This window comes from Rattus norvegicus, chromosome 11, assembly GCF_021556685.1.
Source record: "Rattus norvegicus strain SHRSP/BbbUtx chromosome 11, alternate assembly SHRSP_T2T, whole genome shotgun sequence".
NCBI lineage: Eukaryota > Metazoa > Chordata > Mammalia > Rodentia > Muridae > Rattus > Rattus norvegicus.
In genome coordinates, this window is record NC_141544.1 from 92,881,044 (window position 1) to 92,898,059 (window position 17,016).

The following is a 17,016-nucleotide window of genomic DNA, read 5'->3' on the forward strand; positions in this document are numbered from 1 at the left end:
GTGCATTAAAAGTCTGAGATACACATTAGACAGGGGGTGTACAGAACTGACCTCATCAGTCACTGCCTTTTCCTAGAAACATCCTTCAGCCGCGTTCAGTCTCACCTTTCTCCTCTGACTGTTCATACTAGTGTCTGCTATGTATGCTCGAGCCTAGGGTGTAGAGAAGTGCAGGCTGAAGACAAGGCTGAAAGTCAGAATTATAGAGCCATGAAATCAAAGAGAAAGGATTACAGATTTCTGAGAGATGGAGAAAGAAAGACAAAGAGAGAACAAGAACACCCAAGGATTGAATTCTAGGGCACCCCAGCAAACAGAAGTCAAGGAATTCAGAAGAGGCACACTTGACTGAACAGATAGAAGAGAACCCAAAGCTGAGATCCTGACAGCCACTCAGAAGGGCAATGGCTGACAGGTCAGGTCTGTACACATCACTTAACGGTCACGTACTCAACTTAGTACAAGTTTATCAAACCTGAAACAGTTTTAATATTTTAGGATCTATATTCATTAAGAATTGATATTGGGCAAAAATGTATCACCTGGTTTTAGAGTATATCAAATACATTGGTCAGCCGTCATATATATACACACAAATATATATATTTATCTTTTATCTAGAACATTTTAACATGTATGTATTTTGTATGTGAGAACATGCCATGGAACGCATGTGGAGGTCAGAGGACAATTTGCAGGAGTTGATGCCCTCCCTGTGTGGGTCCCAGGTATCAGACTCCGGATAGATTTGGCAGCAAGGACCTTTACCTGTTGACCCATCTTAAAGGCTCTACACTAGAACATTTCTTAAAATATTTGTCTAAAGGTTATGAATAGATTGAGCAAAAAGGAAGTTTTACCTATACTTGTTTGGGGAAACCTAATATAATTTTCACACACACTCACAGAGAGAGAGAGAGAAGAAAAATGAAGAATGCAGCATTTTGCAAAGTTACATCATCATTACAGAGCTGTTCTAGGCTAGCCTGCGATCGCACGGAGCTGTTCTAGGCTAGCATCCTATTGAACGGAGGTGTTCTAGGCTAGCATCCTATCGCACGGAGCTGTTCTAGGCTCGCATCCTTTTACTCTGCTGGCTGTTCTGAGTTAGCATCATTCTAACACTGAGGTAAAAGCTTTGGCGCATTCTTGTCCTTACTATATGTCAAAACTTATGTCAGCAAATTTGCTGCAGGGTATTTTCTTTCTGCTACTTCAAAGCTTTTACTGGAAATAAGATCTGCTCTACATTATTTATGCTAGAATATATGATATTCTTTGTGTCATTGCCATAACGACACATCTGCCTGTCCTCAGGTTTTCTTATTAGTCATCAAATGCCAAAGTGGTAAGATTTCATCTCCTGAAAAACTGAATAGAAAGTTGTCAAATAGTTAGATAATCTCAGCTCATGCCTTTTAAAGACATCTACATCCTACTGGCAACATACCATGCTGGTTTTGGTTCTGACCAAGTTTCCTTATGTGTGTTGTTCATTTTAATGATTTAATAATTCTGTGATTCTCGCATCTCATTTCCTTATATCTGTTCCCTGAAATGGGGTATAGCCTTGGGTTGTGGACATTTCTGTATTTCTTCGAATTACCCTGTTCTTAGTCCTCCTCTTTTAATTCTGAAAGAATGATGCAGTACAGAAAAGTTCACTTCAAAAGGTTCTATTATCTCCATGTCAAAGACAGCAAAGTACGAGGTTAAAAAGAAAACATCACAACACATTGTACTATTAACACTACTCAAGGTAAACAGGATCATCTTTTCCTAGAAACACCAGCTCGGTCTAGGAAATATGCTCTGCAGTCCGTCTCTTTGTCCCTCACTATCTCTGGCTCCCACCCTTATCACAAAAAGACAAAGGAGTACTGGGAAAGTGCACGTACCACGAGCACACAGACGTGTGCTGCACATGTGACTGCCTGTGGAACTCTACGCTCACAAGAATGATCTGAGTTTGAACAATCCTTTCTCTCATCCTCCTTCCCTGTTTGCTTCCTAATGTGTAAGAACCTACATGAGTTGCCAATGATCCCCCTGAAAGGCAGGCAGGCCTCCTGGACTCTTGTCTTCCTCGTGGCTGGAACAGGAGGACCTAGAGTGAGCCACATGCTGGCTCATATCTTTGACAAATGACTTTCAAAGATATCCAGTCACCAAGTTTGCATCAACTCTGGGAATGTTTAGGCATTAGCATCATCACCAGCTGCCAGCTCTGAGTGCAGCTGTGACAAGGAACAGGCCCTTGGGAATTTAACACAGCTTTTTCTAGAACAGCAATTTCAAGTGTCTTTCTAGGCAAATAGTTTTTCATAGTTCCAGACTCAAATTACTATGCCCTGTCCCACAGAACAAGACTCACAATTCCAGTGCAGTTACAACTGAGCAAGGTAACTTTCAATGACACCAATGTACAACCTGCCTGGTGCCACTGTCCAGGACCTTCTGCCTATAAACACTTCCCAGTTTAAAAGGACGACTACACTCTTTGTTTCCTTCTCTGCATATCTTCCTGGCACTATAGCTACTGTAGTATAGGATGGTATATATATAGCATATGTCTTCCCGGCACTATAGTTACTATAGTGCAGTATGGTATATATAGTACTATAGCTATTTCAAGTATGTTACAGAACAAAGCATAGTATGAGTTAACTCATTCTTTATTCTTTAAAGTAATTTTTAGATACAAAAACCTCAGTTTGGGTCACGAATCTATACATACCTCTTAGTACGGGTTAAAGACACACATTTACTAAACATGTTTTGAGTGTCTCTGGTTCACCGTTCAGTCCTGGGGAAATACTAGTGAAGAGTATGTCACTCTGAGAGGAACGCATGGAGAGCAGAGCAGAGGTAGGGATAGATATGCCATGCAACTAAAGTAAGATGGTTGGAGAGAGCCCCACTCACAGACCGAAGTAACAGAAGATGAGTAGTTGATACACAGTCATGTGAGAGCAGAGCACTTTACGTGTAAGGAATCTCACACACAGAGGCCCTAAAGCTCCAGAAGAAATCTCTGGCATTTCTAGAGAAAAGTGTGCCTGGGCCAGTGTCCTCCTTGCCTAACCTGTTGCTATGATAAACACCCTGGTAAAAGCAACGTAAGGAAGGAGTTTATTTTGGCTCCCAGTTCCAGAGTGCAGCCCACTGTGCCAAAGTGGTCAAGGCAGCAGGAGCTTGAAGCAGCTGGTCACACTTCGTCCACAGCCAGGAAGAACAGGATGATGAATGCTGGCTCTTTGCCTGCTTCCTTCTTTCATGAAGTCCAGGATGCAAGCCTATGGAATGGAGACGCCCACAGAGGTCTCTCTCCACCTCCAATCTGTATATCAAGATGATCCCTGACAGGGGATCCCAGAAGCTTGTTTCTAGATGCTATGAAGTTAACAATCAACACTAACCACAACTCCATCCTTTACAACTTGACATCCAAACACAACAATTTGAAGCCATGAACTTTCAACCCTTCTTTCCAGAATTTCATGACCATCTGTTAAATTTTTTATTACATCTACTTGTGTGTGTGTGTGTGTGTGTGTGTGTGTGTGACAGAGAGAGAGAGAGAGAGAGAGAGTGTGTGTGTGTACTCATGCATGTGCCCTGACACATGTGCATGCTATAGAAGTCAGAAGACAAGTTGCAGGAATAAGCTCTCTCCTTCCACATTTTGGCTTTGGGGATTGAACTCTTTGAGTTTCCCTGCCAGCTGCCATTTTATCATGCAAACATTTGTCCAGCACAACTTCAAAAGTCCCCATATTCTTCAACAATTCCAACACTGTTCAAAAGTCCAAGGTCTTACTTCGGATTTGAGGTAATCTCTTAACTGAGAATGCCTAGAAAATAAAAAAACAAGTTACACAGTTCCAAAATAAAGTGACGTGAGCAACCATTCCTACTGCAAAAGGGAGGAACAGAGGCCTAGCAATGAAAAACCAAACCAAAAGGAAGACTGAAACCCACACACCAAGCTTGCAGCACCAAGTCTGGCACAGGGTCATAGGATCTTCTGGGTTGGAAAGGGATTAGCAGCCCTGTGGGATGACATCACAGGTGAGGCAGGTAGAAGATAGAAGGAGGCCTGTCATTGGACAAGAAGGAAGGGTGGAGTGTGGGGCGGCTGGGCTGGGCCACCACAGAGTTGGGATGTGTTTCTGGCATGGAAACCTGCCTTGGGAACTAGATGAGTAGAGAGATTGCTGCCAGGCTCAGAGAGAGGCCTTCTGCAGTGTGATATGGGATGGAGCAAAGCGGGTGAGAGGCTTTGCGGACTGAGAATTAAGTTATCCAGCAGATATCTTGGGGCACCACGGTGTTGGACCTAGTGGGGGATAAAAGACAACCTTACTTTTTATTTTTTATATTTTTACAACAACACAGCCCCATCCTTCCAGACATGCAGCTTAGGCACACAGACTTCTCCTTTGAGTCAGCTTCACTCCATGGATACAGCTTTCCCTGTCAGATGTCCCACAGGTCTGACATCAACATTAGAACTTGACTTCACATCCACAGCCTCATGCGATAGCCTCTCAGGCCTCCTGTGGGGACACTGACATTACCACAGTGCCTGGCCTCTCTTAAAACGTGGAACAAAAACCCACCACCTCTTCAATCTTGCATATTTCACTGACTTTAAAACTAGCACCTAGCAGACAACAGTGCCAAGTTCTGTAACTCAAGACATCCCTGGTTCCCTGGACCACGGCTACACCAGTGTCTTTGTGGGGACCCTGGAGAGCTCTTCTAGGCACTGCTTCCAAGGAATCAAGACCCCATTCAGTTCAGACTTTCTTCCTTTGACTGAGTCTGTATCTGATAAAAAGGAGTCTGTTGGGTAAGATTTGCCTTCAGGCCTTTTCTATTGTCCAGTGCAACACGGGCTTCTCTTCAGTGAAGACCTCTTTCACAACTACAACTGTTTGCCCAGCACCAGCCTGATTGCTACCCTATCTTGAGATTTTTCTCTGCCAAACAAACTAGTGTATTCCCTTTAAATTCTACTCGACTAAGCTGTCAGCTGGCACCATGAAGCCAGAGTCTTGGCTGAAAGGTCACATGAACTGCCCCTGCCCAGGTCATGACCAAATCCTTTTTTCTCCTCTGAAACCTCATGACTTCACTGTCTACATTTTTCTCCTTTTTCTCCCAAGTTCCCAAAATAATGATCCAATACCTTCTGCCTAAAATATGCAAGGGTTTTTCTTGTCTGATGTTCTAACTCCTCCCTGATTCTTCCCGAAAACTAGTTTCAAAGGCCTATGAGCAGTACGTTCAAATTTATCCATTAAAGGCCTCCCTTCTTGCTGCCAATTTTCTTAGTTACTATTCCTACTGCTGTGATAAATAAAGGCAACTTAAGGAAGGAGTTTATTTTGGCTCCCAGTTTCAGAGTGCAGCCCACTGTGCCAAGGTAGTCACAGTATCAGGAGCTTAAAGCGGCTGGTCACACTGTGTCCACAGTCAGGAGCAACAGGATGATGAATGCTGGCTCTCTGCCTGCTTCCTTCTTTCATGAAGTCCAGGATGGAGACACCCACGGGGTGCGGGGGTGGTGGGTAGGGGTGTTCCCTACCTCAAATAAGCTCATCAAGATGGTCCCTGACAGGTTTCCTAGGAGGTTCTAGATGTATCAAGTTGACTATCAACATTAGCCATCTCAAGTAGTCGGTTAGAAAACAAACTACGGGGCTGGAGAGATGGCTCAGCGGTTAAGAGCTTTCAGAGGTCCTGAGTTCAATTCCCAGAACCACATGGCTCACAACCAACTATAACGGGATCTGATGCCCTCTTCTGGTGAGTCTGAAGACAGCTACAGAGTACTCATATAAATAAAAATAAGATAAAATAAAAAGAAAGAAAATGAACTACAAAAAACCTAAGGGACAGTGGTGACCAATCAGATAAAGCCCTGATAAACATTATAAGGTTTATATACAGATTAAGTAACTAGATGACAGTTAGTAGAAGCAAGAAGAACTGGTTAACAAAAGCTTCCTGGATATCTTCTTCCTTCTTGGTATAGTACATAGTATACTATAGCCTTGGGCACATAGTAGTACTTTGGCGCCATCGTGACCAGTCAGCTGTGTAGGTACAATTAACACAAAAGTAGGTAAGCAAATGGGGCTCTGCACGGGGTGGGGTGGGGGTGGGGGACCACTGGGTAAACAATGACAGACAGGGAGACATCTCATCTGAACGTGGGAAGAGGCTTCTTTTAAGAAATAATATTTGCCAGGGGTGGGCAGTATCACACGTCTTTGACCCCAGTGCTTAGGTCGCAGAGGTAGGTGGATCTCTCTGATTTCAAGGCCGGCCTGGTCTACAGAGTGAGTTCCAGGGCAGCCAAGACTTGAAACCCTATCTTGAAAAACAAAAACAAAACAGAAAAAATATTTGGAGGAAGATTGGTAGAATGACTTCCATTAACAGTTAGGATGCTGTATTAGGTACTTTTCTATTGCTGTGACAAAACACCAGGACCGAAAGCAACTTAGAAAAGAAAGAGTGAGTTTGGGCTCATATTTCCAAAGGGCAGCAGAGGCAGGAAAACAAAAGCTCGCATCCCAACCACCAATCCGCAGCAGAGAGCAGACCTGAAGTAAAGTGGAGCCTTAGCTCTCAAATGCTTCCCCCAGGGACTTACTTCCTCCTGCAAGGCTGTGCGCCCCAAACAGTGCCAACAGGGGACCAAGTGTTCAAAGCTTGAGCCTAGGAAGGTCATTTCTCCCTGAAACCAGCAGAGACTCAAGGGGAAAAAAACAGTACAGGGAACACTGCTGCTGTTGCTTAATGGACTGAGACAATACAATATCAAAAGGATCAGAGGACCAAAAGGAAGATTCCTCTAAATGCAGTGAGATGAGAGAAGGGTAGGAAGAGTACATACAGGAAATCAATCGAGAGGCTTTTACAGAGGTCGAGGAAATACAACAGCAGAGTAAGGGTGCGCGGCAGACCTGAAAGAGCAGTTTAAAGGCATTAAGAAGGGAGAAAAGAGGGCAGGAGAGATGGCTCACTCAGTGGTTAAGAGCACTGTCTGCTCTTCCAGAGGTCCTGAGTTCAGTTCCCAGCAATCACATGGTGGCTCACAACCATCTGTAATCAGGTCTGGTGCCCTCTTCTGGCCTGCAGGCATACATGCAGACAGAAAGCTGTATGACGTATACATAATAAATAAATAAATGTTTAAAAAAAAAAAAGAAAAAGAAGGTAGAAAAGAAAGGCTGGTGGCAGACACCAGATTCTTAAGGGCAAGCACACAGACCAAGCAAGGCCAGCCATGATAGACAGCTGGCGTCTTTGCGGCGTTTTCATAGGTAGCTATGAGTCCTGGTTCAGGGGAGGGGTCGAGGAACAAGGAAAGTCAGTCACAGACAGGAACAAGCTTCTACATCAGATGCCAGCTGTCTTATTTCTGACAGGCCCAAAGCTCAAATTTGTTTTGTCTCCACTGATGCCAGCAGCTTGGTCATGACTAAGAAACAAGTGGCTCCTGTCACATTATACATCATCGGGGTTGTATGCATTTATGTCATTGGTATAAGGAGAATACACTTTGTATAGCCTTTGTTAAATTTAAACAATTCCAAGGCACCAAGTATTTCAGTGCAGTAAAGAAACAAGGTGCAGAGATGGTTCCGTACAATGACTGATATGTAAGTGCAAGGATCTGAGTTCAGATCTCCAACACCCACATAAAGCTGGGCCGCATACACGCACACGCACGAATACCACACACACATACACACTAAAATAAGCAAACATTTCCTCACTGTGAATCAGAATATATACCCTCTGGAAGAAAGCACTCCCTCCTGTCCAGGAGCATCACCTACCGGTAACCAATGATGTCCTCAAAGAAGCGAATGTCTGTTTTATGGGAAACAACTGAGCAAGCTAACTACGGTGACATTCATCTTAAATCATTAACCTAAAGTTGAATTCAGTTACTCAGAGAAGAAAGAAAACTGGCATTTTTCTCCTTTAGAGAACACCAAACCCCTGAGTCCAGAAAGATTAAAACAAAAACCAAAAAACAAACAGACAAACAAGCAAAAACCACAGGGAGCTAAGGAGTTAGCTCACTCAGTAACGTGTTTTGCAAGAATGATACTCTGACATCTGGGTGCAGGTTTATAATCTCAGAGCTGGGCCGGTAGAAACAGGTGGATGCTGAGGCTCACTGGCCAGCCCGCCTGGTCTACTTGGCCACTGGCCAGTTTCAGACCAATGAGTCCCTATGTCAAACAAACAAAAAAGATGGACGGTACATGAGGAGTGACACCACAAACAGACAGACAGACAGACAGACACACACACACACACACACATATTCACCACACTCACAAACACACACACATTCACCACACACACACACACATTCACCACACACACATATTCACACTCACACACACACACCATACACACACACACCATACACACACACACATTCACCATACACACACACACACATGTTCACCATACACACACATTCACCACAAACACACATTTACCATACACATGCTCATAAACACACAACACACACCCAGACACACTCACATACACACACACACTCATTCACTCACTCACACAGACACTTGAGTGCTAACGTGCTCACACATGCTCCTATACACACACTCACACATATACTCAGGTACAATCACTTCACACAGGCTCACTCACAACACCCTTTTGTAAATATACTCATACACACACTCACACAAATATACACACGTCAAAGTAAAATAAAATTCTTAAAGTTGAACATTTAACATAATTTTTCTAGTAAGGTGAAGTTGAACAATCGTTAAATGTTCTAAGATCAGGATAAACAACAGCACTCTCTCTTTTTTAATGAAACACAAATTATTTCAAGTAAACCAAATGTCCGTGATACTAGTATTAATTCCTTACTTACAGGTGTGAAGGGGAATGAAATGACAAGTCTCCAGGAAATTAAAATGTGCAGAAAGGTACTAGAGCTAAAATTACACTTTGAAAATTGTGACAGACAAGAAAAAGAAATCTGACTTAATCAGCAACTGAAAACATTGCTACATTTAAAGTAGAAACAATGTTTACTCTTACAAGCAGACACACCAGGACTACCCCTGCATTCTTTCATTTAAACAGCTGTTGGTCGGTGCAGTGAAGACTCAGAGAGAAGACCTGGAGAAGTGAAGACCTCAGTGAAGACCTTGGGCTGGAGAGATGGCTCAGCGGTTAAGAGCACTGACTGCTCTTCCAGAGGCCCTGAGTTCAATTCCCAGCAGCCACATGATGGCTCACAACCATCTGTAATGCTCTCTTCTGGTGTGTCTGAAGACAGCGACAGTGTACTCATATACATGAAATAAATAAATCTTTAAAAAAAAAGAGAGAGAGAGAAGACCTGACTTTCCCACACTTAGCTCGTAAGAGGCAGCGGTGGGCCATTAACTCTTAGAGCTCCTGTCTCAAGACCACAGCTTCTGAGTCACTTCTAGTGTGTCTACACACACTCTACACACCCACACACAGTGCAGCGGACTGGACCTGTGGCTTTTCACGTGTTAAGCACATACTTCTCTAATATTGTGTTTTTAGATATTTAATCCTCACTTTCACATTACTGAATGGAATTTTCAGTACACTGTAACAAAAGACTCAAGTGAAGATGCCCATACCAGTCCATGCCTCTCCACTAACAAAGGCTTGTGGCCACAAAACACAGTACTTTCTGGAGAGCACCATTTCTGTGGTTCTTGCCTGTAGTAATATAAGAAGCATTAAGGACCCTGATGGTTAAAAAACTGAAGCAGAGGGTTGGGGATTTAGCTCAGTGGTAGAGCGCTTGCCTAGGAAGCGCAAGGCCCTGGGTTCGGTCCCCAGCTCCGAAAAAAAAGAACAAAAAAATAAATAAATAAATAAATGAGTAAATAAAAAAATTAAAAAAAAAAAACTGAAGCAGAAGAGAGAGACAAATGACTGTATTAATGGGCTTCAGCCCCTTTGAGCATTACTTATGTGAGAGGGTTTAATGCAGGCTTCAATGTGCAGGACACATGAAGCTTCTGAAGAGTCTTTACATTCGAAGTCAGCCACACTCAACTCTTGACTGCATAGGATGGGCCATGATCTTCAAAATCTTGGTACTCGGTGCTTAAAAACAGAACAAAAAAAAAAAAAAAAAATCTACTAGCAAGCCTAAAAGTTTGTAGAGGGAAAACAATTAGTCAGATCACAAGATATCACACTAAAAGAACAAAATGAGAAAATTTTAAAAATGGTCTTAGAAATATCTAGCACACACGTATTTGCTGGCTTCACCTTGCTGGTTCTTATCCACTCCAGACTGCCACAGAATCGAAGTCCCACAGAACTAAGATGTGATGATGTAATGATACTTTCTTATATCTGTGATTGACAGCCAAGGTATGAGATGCTTCTAAAACTTCAATCTCCAAGAGCAAAGTAAAAATGCTCGTTAGAAAAGAAGGTACAAAATCAAATTGAATTTGTAGGGGAGGAAGAGATTGGGATTTGAAGACTTTTTGTGCGGGTCTCTGATATGTCCAGGCTGGCCTCAAACTCTGACCCTCCTGTCTTAACCTACTAATGGCTACAACAAGAGGCATGCACCACCACACCTAGCTGGGGGAAAGGGTGTGTGTGTGTGTGTGTGTGTGTGTGTGTGTGTGTGTGTACACGTAGGTACATCCGTTCATATATATGCACACATACATATGCAAATGAGGAGGAAAATAACAATAATTTTCAAGTCCCAAACGGAAAGCATATATCAAATACATTGTAAGCTCGTACAATGTAACTGAAGGGAAGTTACATCTGAAATTCTAGCAGTTAAACTGATAACTACACATGGACTATATCCCTCTGGAGAACAGAAGGGCATCTGGTCTGTCCCTTCTTACATCTTTCTGGAGTGGGCTTTTTAGAAGAATTAATTTAATCCATGAATGTATTTATTTGTGTGTGGGACTGTGCACATGTGTATGGGTATGCACACCTGTGTGTGCAGGTGTGCACAGGTGTGGGCATTCACCTGTGCGTCAGCAAATGCGCACCTCCAGGAGTACAGGGCATCAGATCTCTTGGAGCTGGAGCCACACTGCCAGCTGTCTGCCAGCTGTCTGCCAGCTGTAGGGCTTGTTACACAGGTGCTGGGCTCTGGTCCTCATAAGTGAGCAGCTAGTACTGCTTAGCCCCTGGGCCACCTCTCCATTCTCTGAAAAAGATTTTTAAGTGCGATGATTTACTGACTACACTGTAATTCCCTTTTTTTAATTTTTTTTTTTTTTTTTTTTTTTTTTTTACTTTGTCTGCTTGCTTTGTTCCCAAGAAAACTTCACACTTTAAAAACGCGCTGAGTCAGGGGCTGGGGAGATGGCTCAACGGTTAAGAGTACTCACTGCTCTTCCAAAGGTCCTGAGTCGATTCCCAACACCCACATGGCTGTTTGATGCTGTTTTCTGGTGTGCAGATGTACCCATATATGCACATAAATCTTTAAAAACAAACACAACTGTCGAGTCTGGGAAGATGGAGGAAACGGTAAAGTGCCTGCTGAGTGCATGGAGGCCTGAAGTCATCTGACATCGTGTGACAGCAAATCTCTAACCCTAGTTAGTACCCAGGGTGCAAACAGGAGGATCCTGGAGGCTTAGTGTCCAACCAGCCTAGTCCACACTGAGAGCTCCAGGTTCCTGCCTGAAAAAATAAGGTGAGAAGTAATTGAGGAACACATCCTGACATCAACCTCTGGTACACATGTACGCACACGCACACACGCACACGCACACACGCGCACACACACACACACGCACGCATTACTAATTAAGCTGAGGCACAGAGCTGCATCTGTAGTAAGTCAGCTTACTCTGCCATAGTAAAATGTTTGTGACCCATTCAGTGCAGCTCTCGGCCACACTCCTGCCACACATGCAGACTCACTTCTGCTCTCCTAAGCCCCAGGAGCTCACTTCTCGAGCACAGTCCCTCCTACCACTAACCCATCCTGCGTCTTCTTCATTCAGGATCACTTCTGGTCTCAAAGTGACCACACAGAGAATAAATGTACTCCAGAAGTTTCCTCAGGTCTCCCACAATCTTATATTCTATGGGGTGGGGGGATGACAACAGAAAAGAAAAAGGGTCCCAACTCTGCTAAGTTACCTCATCAGGGTGTTCCTTCATATCAACAAAACATTAAACACCAAAAACTAAGACGTTCTTGTATGCCTTAAGTATGTCTATAATTAAATCAGTTGTGTATAGTCATGCTTCTACATGGTAACAAGGTCTACTAAATCATGGTCATACACAAGTGAATCAGTCTCAGGATTTGCTACATTCCTGCCATTTGAACCTTTGTGTTAACTCTAAAACTTCTTTAAGCTACTCTCAAAATCATAATTTAGCCCAGGCCTTTAAATGGCTGGCTTTTAATAACTTCCTATCTGGAATTCTTGCTTTCTGAGTGAGTGAGAGAGAGAGAGAGAGAGAGAGAGAGAGAGAAGCAAAGAGACAGAGACAGACAGACAGACAGACACTCAATAAGCAAACCAATGTATCTTTTTCAATGTTATATTTTCTTCAGGAACTGTTCATGTTTATCTCCTTTATTTCTTATCATCTTCAGCATTTAGCATCTTGACTCAGGGAAGCAACCTAAGTTCAGTAGTAGTATATTTTTTCCCCTTTAGTGAAACAAGGCTGGCATTCCAGATACCCTGCCTGTGATCTGTGACTAGAAGGGCTAGTGTTGTTACCTGGCACAAGTTAAAACCATGTAGGACATGAGCGGGCTTGTGGCATGTCAGTGGGGAATTACACAGATCCTATGTAACTGAGTGGGGAAGACCCAGCCACAACAGGAGGCTCCATTCCCTAAGCAGAGGACTGGAGTGGAGACAACAAGCTGAGCACTGTATGCATGGACCCACTGCTCTCTTCTTCCAACTGTGCGTACAACACGACCAGCTGCTTCAAGCTCCTGATGCCCTGATGTCCTCTCCAGAACAGACCATAACCAGGACCTGTGAACTAAATAAGCCCGTTCTCCCTTATGTTGCTTTGGTTATCACCAGGAAAAGCGAGTAAGGTCAAGACAGCAGACATCAATCTCAAAGATCTTAGGGCGAAAAAAGCATCACTTAAAGGAGACAACCGTATGCGATATAAAAAGTAGTGTGCTAATAACAATACAAAACACAGGCCCAGGGCTGGAAAGATGGCTCAGGCCTTAGGAACACAGGCTACTCTTTCAGAGGACCTGGGTTTGATTCCCAGAACCCACACAATGGCTCTTAACTATCTGTAACTCTAGTCCCAGTGGATCTGCCCCACCTCTTCTGGGCTCTGTGGGCAGGTAATTCGTGTTCATGGGACAAACATACCTGCAGGAGAAAACCACCCATATACGTGAAAAATGTAAATATCTAAACACTTTAAAAACCTGTCCTTTTCCTGTAATCATGACCCAGACCCCAGATTTAGTGACATTCGTTGGATGTTTTAACAAATATAAGGATGTTTTAACACATAAAGATATATGTTAACCAGTCGTGTAACACATGTACATAGTGTGTATAGCCTATTTTAACGAAACAAGTTTCATTAATAAAGACTGTATTTTTAGGTCCTTGGAAAATCCCCCCACTCATATTGTAAGACATCTACCCTATTATTCTAAATGTCCCACAATAAAAGTTTGAAAGACAAAGAAACTGGAGAAATAAAAGTCACCAGACATTTTTTGCTGACTCCAAGGTAATGAGCCAATTCAAAATAATACATAATAAAACTACCCAGATGCAGTTCTCTGAATTTTCTTTCTGGCTTCCTGACTTTACTGAGAGAGAACGAGTCATTCTCTGAAATTCTTAAAACAGTTGTAAGCATCACAGAGAAAATGGAGCAGCTGGGGAGGTGGCTCAGCTGTTAGGGCCCTGGCTGCTGCTCTAGAGGACCCAGGTTCAATTCCTAGTACCCACATTGTGGCTCACAACATCTGTAACACTACAGTCCCAGGGAATCTGACACTCTTCTGGCTCCCCTGGGCACCGGGCACACATGTGTGGTACACAGATATACATGCAGATAAAACACACACACACAATAAATTTTAACATTTTAAGAAAAAAACAGATGAAACAATAGCTTTAAGATTTGCCTAAATAGGGGTTGGGGATTTAGCTCAGTGGTAGAGTGCTTGCCTAACAAGCGCAAGGCCCTGGGTTCGGTCCCCAGCTCCGAAAAAAAGAAAAAAGAAAAAAAAAAAGATTTGCCTAAATAGTACAGAGTCCCAGGGCAGGGTAGAGTACTAGCCTAGAACAGTGCAGAGCAATGGGTTTGATCTTTAGTACCACAAGAATGCAAAGCACTTAAATGAAACAGACCCCATCCCATTCAGTGACACTGAGCAAGCAGAGGTGAGAGCCAACCGCTGCACTTGGTCAAGTCAAAGTCATACCATGCACTGTGTATGAGCACTGAATTCAGCAGCATGAATTCATATTAATAGTACCAATCTAATGTGAAAGTCTAAAACCTACACAATGTCACCAAGCCTTCCCTGCAGCTCTGAAAAAAGAATAGAGCACTGTACGGCCCTAGTCCTAACGGTGATGCAATAAAGACAGTTCTGATGGGTAGCGATGGGTCCTGTGTTTAGTAAACTTGCCACAACTTTGCTGTCTGTTTCATAGTATTGGGAAAATACACGCCAACAGCAAAAGGAGAAAGTATAAAGAAACTACCTAATTAATTCTTCCTCCTTATACATCTACTGTTTGCTTAGGTATGAAGAAACCTATCTATATACGTTTGTAGGTATGTATGCATGTGTGTATGTGTATATACAGTGCATGCTGCTTTTAACACAACAAATGACAACATGCTGCACACTGTTCCCTAGTGCTTTTCTCAGTTAGTAATGGATCTGGGCAGATTCTTCTACACATGCCTCTGTGGCTTTACTTCATTATTTACATTAGCTGCAATGTTCCATGCAACATTAGCCGCAGTGTTTCATGCAACATTAGATACAGAGTGTTCCATGCAACATTAGATACAGAGTGTTCCATGCAACATTAGATACAGAGTGTTCCATGCAACATTAGATACAGAGTGTTTCATGCAACATTAGCCACAGTGTTTCATGCAACATTAGCTGCAGTGTTCTATGCAACATTAGCTGCAGTGTTCCATGCAACATTAGCTGCAGTGTTCCATGAAACATTAGATATAGTGTTCCATGCAACATTAGCTGCAGTGTTTCATGCAACATTAGCCGCAGTGTTCCATGCAACATTAGCTGCAGTGTTCCATGCAACTTTAGCCGCAGTGTTCCATGCAACATTAGATATAGTGTTCCATGCAACATTAGATACAGAGTGTTCCATGCAACATTAGCCACAGTGTTTCATGCAACATTAGCTGCAGTGTTCCATGCAACATTAGCTGCAGTGTTCCATGCAACATTAGCTGCAGTGTTCCATGAAACATTAGATAGTGTTCCATGCAACATTAGCTGCAGTGTTCCATGAAACATTAGATATAGTGTTCCATGCAACATTAGCTGCAGTGTTTCATGCAACATTAGCCGCAGTGTTCCATGCAACATTAGCTGCAGTGTTCCATGCAACATTAGCTGCAGTGTTCCATGCAACTTTAGCCGCAGTGTTCCATGCAACATTAGCTGCAGTGTTCCATGCAACTTTAGCCGCAGTGTTCCATGCAACTTTAGCCGCAGTGTTCCATGCAACATTAGATACAGAGTGTTCCATGCAACATTAGATACAGAGTGTTCCATGTAACATTAGCTGCAGTGTTCCATGAAACATTAGCCGCAGTGTTCCATGCAACTTTAGCCGCAGTGTTCCATGCAACTTTAGCCGCAGTGTTCCATGCAACTTTAGCCGCAGTGTTCCATGCAACATTAGATACATAGTGTTCCATGCAACATTAGATACAGAGTGTTCCATGCAACATTAGCTGCAGTGTTCCATGCAACATTAGCCGCAGTGTTCCATGCAACATTAGATATAGTGTTCCATGCAACATTAGATACAGTGTTCCATGCAACATTAGATACAGAGTGTTCCATGCAACATTAGCCACAGTGTTTCATGCAACATTAGCTGCAGTGTTCCATGCAACATTAGCTGCAGTGTTCCATGCAACATTAGCTGCAGTGTTCCATGAAACATTAGATATAGTGTTCCATGCAACATTAGCCACAGTGTTTCATGCAACATTAGCCACAGTGTTTCATGCAACATTAGCTGCAGTGTTCCATGCAACATTAGCTGCAGTGTTCCATGCAACATTAGCTGCAGTGTTCCATGAAACATTAGATATAGTGTTCCATGCAACATTAGCTGCAGTGTTCCATGAAACATTAGATATAGTGTTCCATGCAACATTAGCTGCAGTGTTTCATGCAACATTAGCCGCAGTGTTCCATGCAACATTAGCTGCAGTGTTCCATGCAACTTTAGCCGCAGTGTTCCATGCAACATTAGCTGCAGTGTTCCATGCAACTTTAGCCGCAGTGTTCCATGCAACATTAGATACAGAGTGTTCCATGCAACATTAGATACAGAGTGTTCCATGCAACATTAGCTGCAGTGTTTCATGCAACATTAGCCGCAGTGTTCCATGCAACTTTAGCCGCAGTGTTCCATGCAACATTAGATACAGAGTGTTCCATGCAACTTTAGCCGCAGTGTTCCATGCAACATTAGATACAGAGTGTTCCATGCAACATTAGATACAGAGTGTTCCATGCAACATTAGCTGCAGTGTTCCATGCAACATTAGCCGCAGTGTTCCATGCAACATTAGATATAGTGTTCCATGCAACATTAGATACAGTGTTCCATGCAACATTAGATACAGAGTGTTTCATGCAACATTAGCCACAGTGTTTCATGCAACATTAGCTGCAGTGTTCCATGCAACATTAGCTGCAGTGTTCCATGCAACATT

The 17,016-nt window shown here is 43.0% G+C and overlaps 1 protein-coding gene across 2 annotated transcripts in view; it reads right to left on the reverse strand.

Annotated features, from left to right (window-relative positions):
- Positions 1-17,016, reverse strand: part of Map3k13 (mitogen-activated protein kinase kinase kinase 13) — a 144,395-nt gene that overhangs the window by 124,597 nt on the left and 2,782 nt on the right. Inside the window, 2 exon segments of one of the 2 annotated variants that reach the window (NR_201319.1) lie at positions 2,661-3,854; positions 11,069-11,251. The gene's annotated coding sequence lies outside the window, so the exon portion shown is untranslated. 2 annotated transcript variants of the gene reach the window in all.